Source organism: Drosophila tropicalis, unplaced genomic scaffold, assembly GCF_018151085.1.
Source record: "Drosophila tropicalis isolate 14030-0801.00 unplaced genomic scaffold, ASM1815108v1 contig_696, whole genome shotgun sequence".
Classification (NCBI taxonomy): domain Eukaryota; kingdom Metazoa; phylum Arthropoda; class Insecta; order Diptera; family Drosophilidae; genus Drosophila; species Drosophila tropicalis.
The window spans coordinates 39758-47870 of record NW_027173178.1 but is presented as its reverse complement, the minus strand read 5'-3'; positions in this window follow the sequence as shown (position 1 = coordinate 47870).

The window sequence follows — 8113 nt, the reverse complement described above, 5'->3', positions numbered from 1 at the left end:
GACTAAAAGAATATGCAAATTTTTGCATACTGCATCAAAATCTTGGTCTAAGCAATCCTCAGTTAACGTTTTGATTCGATAAAGAAACTCTTCGACCGTAACTATTTTTGACGAACCGTCAAATTTTACATTCCAACTATGAATTAGCTGTGTAATTTTGTCTGGGTTATGACCTGTTCTGCTTGGTCTGACTGTAGATGAACTCCTAGGAATACTTTGGTTTTGCGCTGACGCATTTGTATGTTGCTCTGCAATTCCCAGTTGTCACATTCTTCGGTCTATTATGGACTCTATTTGACTGCTAATTTCCTTGAGCTCTTCCTCCTTGTTTTCTTATCGTTGAGGGCCGGTCTCCTGCAGACATCTCTATATTTGCAGTCACTTGATTAGCTTGTTCACCCCCATTAAAATTTCTACGAGAGCTTGTATTTGGGCCTTTCGCAATCGCTCCTGTTGTGATTGCACCTATGTTTATAGGACGTTCGGATTCTATCTCTGCAAATGGCACGTTTTGCACTTCCAAATCTGCTCTACGTATCGACGCATCACAAACTTGACATACATTAAACTGATCAATGCATTCTGATATACAATTTTTATGAAATAGATGATGGCATGAAGTTTTCACCACCAACTCTTGCGTGGACCATACGGCTTTTTGCCAAATTGACCACAACGCATCTGAGATCTCATGAGCTATGTTTTCTTCACTCCAAGTGAGAACCATTTTGAGAAATTTCTGGTTAATTTTTAATATTTATGTAATACTATTTCGTGATTAAAGTTTAATTGATATTTTATCTTCAATCATATCGTTCCCTTAATGTGAATTTGAAGTCACTATCTCATTTTAATACTAGTGAGTCCTATACTCTAATATACCCCAAAACAAATTTAGGAAAATGAAAGAAAAAGATTACCGAATACCCTGGGTTGCTCCTGCCATATAATTTTAGATGCATCACTCTTAGCCAAAAAATATGAATTTCCTAGCTTAATTTTTGACTGCACTATCTAAGTTATAAGATTCCATTTGCACCTGGTGCTTTCGAAAGAGAGAAAAGATTGGTTTAGTTATTCCATTTTATAAAATGCAAAAAAATATCATCCAAGCTATTGGTTTAGCGCTCTAGTGGTCGTAGATACATACTACGTTACGAATTCCAAGCTAAACTTAACTCGCTAATGCCAGTATTAAAGTAACAGAAAATATGCGAAAAGACGAAGGTTACTTAGCCTATCCTACTACTAGAGGTCGCTGTGGCAGAATTACTACCCTACGATTTCCATTTAGTTACACAGATCCTTAACATTCAAACGTTACACAAAAATAGAATGAAAAGAGAATACCACCTACGTCCTAAGGAGTGTTTTAGTGGTCGCTATTGTAGTCTTGCTATAAGACGAATTCCAAGATAAATTTTCCTCTCAGTAGAGAGCAAAACGAAAAAAAAAAAAAAAAAAAAAAAAACGCAATGACACATTTGGTCTTTTCTGACGAAGGCTCAATAAAGTCAACCTCTCGTCCATGGGACCAATTCTTGCCCTAAAGGGTAAGACCTTTTTTCTGTTAGCCTCACCAATCTAGGACCTTTCGCTACGGGCCTCACGTTGGGCGCCAAATATGTAATAGAACCTGACATATGACGACAAAATCTCAAATTAAAATTGGGACATCCCGCCTTATATATCAATAAAATAAAGTAGCAGTTTAACACTTCTGGTTTGCACCCTGTAACTGTCCACATAGGTCAGCAAAACACAAAGGTTAGTGACACTGCGATCCTTTTGCTCAATAAGATGAAGGCAGAACGGATAAACCTACTCCCGCTCTTTCAAATTCCTTGCTAAAATAAATAATTTTATCGATATATGTCGATTGACAATGTATTAAATGCTAATGCTCACCCGAATAAATTCATTTCATCAGATAAATTTATAAAGATATAAAGAAAATTGGTTTTTGATACAATGTAAACTTAACTTAAAATTGATTCTAAACTACTGTGGAGCCTTATGTTGACTCATTTCACTTAATCCTGATTATTTCGTCCGTTCCAAAGACTAATAAAAAAAAAATTCCTATCCCAATTACAAGCCTTGGTTGTACATGAAAATAATTCCAACATGCTCTTCTAATCTACATAACATGCGTGAGTGAGGTTAGGTTTTGTTTGTAGAAAGGTTCGATTTTAGTACATCCTTCTACTGGTCATCCTTCATGATTTAGGTTAGGTTAAAATTGGTTAGGTTTCGTACATCCTTCTACTTTTATAATCCTCCAGATAACATGGAGTCAGGATAAGCGAAAAGTGCGATTTTGACAATTATGAATGTCTCAACATTCGAAATTTTCACTTTGCTTCGCTAACGCCATATCTATAACACTGTATAAGACACAAAACAATTTTGGGAATTGTAAGATGTCAGTTATCTAGGAATTCTGTTTAATGTTCACACATATATCGAAGCCCGTATTTTAAGTATCGATTGTTAGTAGTAAGTTAGTATTTTAAGATCGGTATGCGGCCTAAGGCCACACTGGAGAGTTCCTCCTTCTTCTTCTTCCGACAACGAGTGAAAGAGCCAGACGTCTAGCTGCGCATCTCAAAAAATAAATCTCTTGCCATCGTTACTTATAATTATATTTTTCAGAAAATAAATAAGCGTTTACAGAATTTATCTTATTATCTTTTTATTTATTATCTTTTTTCAGCTGGTTACCTGAATTTCGATTCTCACCACTTTAGCAATTATCGATAACTACACCAAAAATACTAAATAATCAAAATCAGTTGAATTTAAAAAAAAAAAACTGAAATTCCCGTACATTACACTATGGGAAAAAATTACGATATCTTGGCATTAATCAAATTTTTTTGTTGTCTCAAATCGCCAATCAAATATTTTTTCCCAATTCTAAATTCATTAGATAGAATCAAAATATTTTTTTTTAATTTTTGTTGACTACCCCTATTATTTGATAATTTTACAAAGTCAGCTGATTTAGAGTTGCATTGCAGCGTGAAAAAGCGCGCCAAATAGATCGCAAATTTTTCAGCTGTATTAAATTTCTTTCTTAATCGCATAAATTAAAAGTTACTATGGAAAAAGTTAATAAAGGGATGTTTAATGAGTGTCCGAAGTGATTTTGTATACTTCTGTGTTTTTGTGTAACTGTGCAATGTGTTGTTCATTCGTATTTTTAGCTTAACTACCAAAAAAAAATTAAAAAAAGAAGGGGGGGGGGGGGGGCACTCTCTCTTTCTTTAAAAAGTGGCTCGGCTGAGCTCAGGGAAAATGGGGTGGTTCTTGTGCTCTCCCGAAACATGCGCTACATAAGTAAAACGAAGACAGAGATAAGGAATAAAGGACTACACCTAAATAGGGATTTTATGCAGAGGTGATGGAAGTTGTTTGAAGGACCTAGATGTTATTGCCTTCTCTTTACCCACCCAACTTTGTAATACCTAATGAAACCCGGTATTACCCATCTTGCGGCTGTTAAATCTCTTACGTCAGGTGCCCAAATAAACTAACTCAACGATTCATCATTTCATACATATATTCAATTCAAGAAAGAAAAGGCATATGCCATTAAGATAAGAAGATAACATTGGATTTCGTATACCACTTATAAAATAGAAGCATTAACAATAATTTCAAATATATATAATTCCTAACTAATTCGGTGAGAGGAATCGTACAAAAATGTGGGTTGATTTATAAGTATAAATCTGAACTAACTAAATTTTACGTTAAGCATTTATTTCAATTTGAAAAAGTAAAAAAAAAACCAACTAACTTGGTGGTCGCGGCAAGCGGTTATATTTCCCCAATAGATTTTATGAGGCTATGCCGTACTTACAGTTTGTAGAGTCCAATCCAGTCAGCAGGCCTGATGATGGGTGGAGCACTAGAGGCTGTTTAAATTATTAAGAAGGGTACCAAAATATAACATGCTTCTCGTTACCAATGTTATGACTTTTAGAACCTACTACACCTAAATAGGGATTTTATGCAGAGGTGATGGAAGTTGTTTGAAGGACCTAGATGTTATTGCCTTCTCTTTACCCACCCAACTTTGTAATACCTAATGAAACCCGGTATTACCCATCTTGCGGCTGTTAAATCTCTTACGTCAGGTGCCCAAATAAACTAACTCAACGATTCATCATTTCATACATATATTCAATTCAAGAAAGAAAAGGCATATGCCATTAAGATAAGAAGATAACATTGGATTTCGTATATATTTTATGCTTTCATTATAAATTTTATGCTTATAAATTTGAACACATGTTTGTACGATACTTAAAGAAAAAGAAAAACGGCTGTTTGAGGGCCCACTACGGCTGGGGGTGAGGTTGGGGTCATCAATGCTGGGTTTTTTGAATCTGCTGCAACGTCTTCCCAGCAGTAATCTACAATCTTGGATGCGAGGGCTATCCCGTGTCCTCAGGTGCAACATTCACTCCAACGAGGGTTCACCTAGGAATTAGGCTGGCTGGCTACGCCCCACACAGCAATAGGTGTGCGCACTTATGGCCAAATCGCTCTCCAACAATTTTCCGATGGTCAGTTCATGGACCGGGTCGACATTTATTTGGTCGTAGTCCCCAGAAGTCCGACATGAAACCATGGATGGGGTCGTCTTCTGGCCTGGTGGCTAACCCAATAAGTACGCGCTTGCATTTAACGGAGGCAAGACAGCGCTGGCAGTGGCGTTTTATTTTCGTTCCTTAATTAAAATTGGAACTCGAAAAAAGGCGTGGACTTATGTAACGTCCACGAGGGTACCGGTGTGTTACGTCACACCACGTGCATTGCTTGCACTTGTGGATTTTTCGCGTTCTCCCTCCTCTTATTCGCACAACTGCACTCTCGCTCAGACCATTCTAGACTCCCCGCATACTATTCAAGCTCACTTTTTGGCCGCTTCTCTGGCATGAGCTTTTCTATGGAAGTGGATCGTGTAAGCTCGGTTCCAAAAAAAAGCTCAAGGTCAATTCGCTGTAAAAATAGTGTATGCCAAATATATTCGTCTAGCTAGCAGATTTACATAATTTAATGTTTGAAACAGCGCACCCTTACACCATAGACTTGTATGACACGCCCTCATAAGTGGATGCTCAAAGCTGAAAAAAATCAAAGGATGCCAAGCTCATTACCAAAGGTCCTTGGCATGGAGGGTGCCAAGATCGTTTCCTGAAAGGTTCTCAACTACATACAAATGATTTCCGACTTTGTTCTTGATCTTGACTTTAACTCCAACTGGTGCTAATTTAGTATTAAAATTATTGGCTAGGTTGCTGAGTTTAAAGTTACGCTTAGTGACTGTTTGGCCCACTTCGAAGTTACGTATTTTACTCCTCAAGTTATATGTCCGTTGGTTTGTATCATAAGCTTTGTCTAAATATTTTTCAATATCAGATCTAATACGTACGAAATTGTCTAGATTGAGGTTGGTCAATAATTTGTAGTCTTTTCCGTGTTTTATCATGTTTTGACCAAACACCGCCACATAGGGTGAAATTCCAATTGATTGATGAATATGATTTCGTAAGGCACTGTTTATACTACCGATAAATTTATCCCAGTTACGTTGATCTGAACGGAGATAGGACCGTAAGGCCGCATTAATTGATCGGTTTACTCTTTTAGCCGCATTGGCCTGTGGAGAATACGCAGCGGTAAATACGTGCTGCACTCCGTAATCCCTAATAAATGTTGTGAATTCTTGGCTTTTAAACTGAGTGCCATTATCACTGACTATATACTGTGGCACACCAAAGCAGCTAAAGACATCATCCCTTAAGATAGATATTATTACATTCGAGTTAAATTTCTTTACAGGTTTTAAGAAGGTAAATTTACTAAAGTGATCTAGAATAATAAAATTCCGATATTTCCCTGTTTTCAGCGAGGGAAGGGACCGATAAAATCCATATATAGTCTTTGGAATGGTCGTTCGATTATGGTTTGGTTTCCCATAGGCGGTTTTAGTTTACATGTTGGGTATTTGCAGGTTTGACATATCTCACACTGTTGAATGTACTTCCTAACGTCTACCACTAGTCTTGGCCAGAAAAAGTTACGCCGAATACGCTCTAAACATTTTGCTATGCCGCAATGGGCTGAGTTGGGAGGATCGTGGGCTGCTCTAATAACACTGTTACGGAGTTCTTGGGGCACCATCAATTTCCACATCTTATCGTTATCCGCTGAATTACCAGTCATAAAGTCAGTGTGATGATATATATATTGATTAATAACTTGAAAATCCGGAAGATTTGCTTTTACATATTTGTCTCTCAGAGATCTATATTCTTCGGATTCAAATGCCGACGAGGACAAGTCGATTTCAGGAGATAATTCCATTTCCAGGGAAGCTATTTCATTTTCAAATGATCGCGACAAAGCGTCAGCAACAACATTTTCACCACCTTTCCGGTGTTCTATCTGGAAGTTATACCCCTGCAGCTTCATTGACCAGCAAGCTAATCGACCGCTTAGTTCTTGTTGGTTCATAAGCCACCGCAAACTAGCGTGATCAGTCACGACTTAACATGGCCTTCAATATACATCCGAAATCTTTTAATCGCCAACACTACCGCAAGACATTCGAGTTCGGTGACCGAATAATTTCGTTGTGCTTTGTTAAGTTTCTTAGACATAAACGTGATGGGTCGTTCAAATCCGAACTCATCAACTTGGGCTAAAAGCGCACCTACTCCAAGCATACTTGCATCACATTGCACTAGAAACGGTTTCTTATAATTTGGGTGTGCTAAAAACGGAGCAGTGCTAAGTTTAGACTTGATGTTCTCAAAAGCACTTTGCGCTTCTTCGTTCCACGAAAAAGAATTGCCACGCAATAATTCTGTTAACGCAAAGGTGATAGTTGCATATTGTGAGATAAATCGCTGGTACCATCCAGTCATTCCTAAAAATCTCTTAAGCTGTCGCTTGGTTTTCGGCACTGGGAACTCGGATATGGCTTTAACCTTGTCTGGGTTAACTCTTAACGTGCCCTCTCCGACTATATATCCTAGATACTCTACTTTTCGCAGACAAAATTGACTCTTCTGTATGTTAATGGTTAGCCCTGCCTGCTTCAGACGGGCAGATACCTCACTAAGATGAGCAAGATGTTCATCGAAATGATTAGATAATATCAATAGGTCGTCCAGATAAACTGATACTTGAGTTTTGAGCTGATACGGAATAACTTGGTCCATTAAACGACACATCGTTTGGGGGGCATTACACAGTCCGAAAGGCATTCTCCTAAATTGATACAGTGGGCGATTGGGTACTGTAAATGCTGTTTTTCCTTTCGATGATTCTTCCAGACCGATTTGCCAAAAGACATCTTTAAGGTCAATCTTGGAAATACAATGTACAGGGGGAAGTCTACTTAATAGGCCTTCTAGATTAGGTATTGGATATGCGTCTTTTATCGTAACCGCATTTAATTTTCGAGAGTCAAGGCAAAATCTTACCTTACCTGGTTTGACTAACAAAACGCAAGGGGAAGACCAAGAGGACGCGGGCGCTTCTTCTATCACTCCTAGCTTTAACATTTCGTCTATCTCCAGACATAATAAGTTTTCCTTCGCTGGTGATATTAAGTAAAATTTTTGTTTAATCGGCTTGGCGTTTTCGGTGTCAATAATATGATCTATAAGGCTCGTAAAACCTAAGCCATCTCTTTCAAAAGTTGGAAATCCAGTTATTACAGTTTGTAATTGACTATGCTGACTAGCTGTTAACGGAAATTTATAGTCTTCAAAAGAAACTTCAGAAATTTTAGGGTCTGAGTGGATGTGAGAAATTGAAAGACCAAATGTTTTCCAGAAGTCCATGCCACAAATTACCTTTTGAGTAATAGTCGGTACTATGAGAAATTCTAAGTTGGCGCTTTTCGAGTTATAAGTGAGATTGCTTGTAATCGTACCAACTACCTGTTGCGATTGCCCATCGGCTGTCCTAACGTTACCGCGCGTTTTGGGGCAATATTGCTTGGTGGTCATAAGTTTTGTTGCTAATTCTCCACCTACTACACTTTTGTTAGCTCCTCTGTCTAGTAAAGCAGTAAAAATTTGTCCAT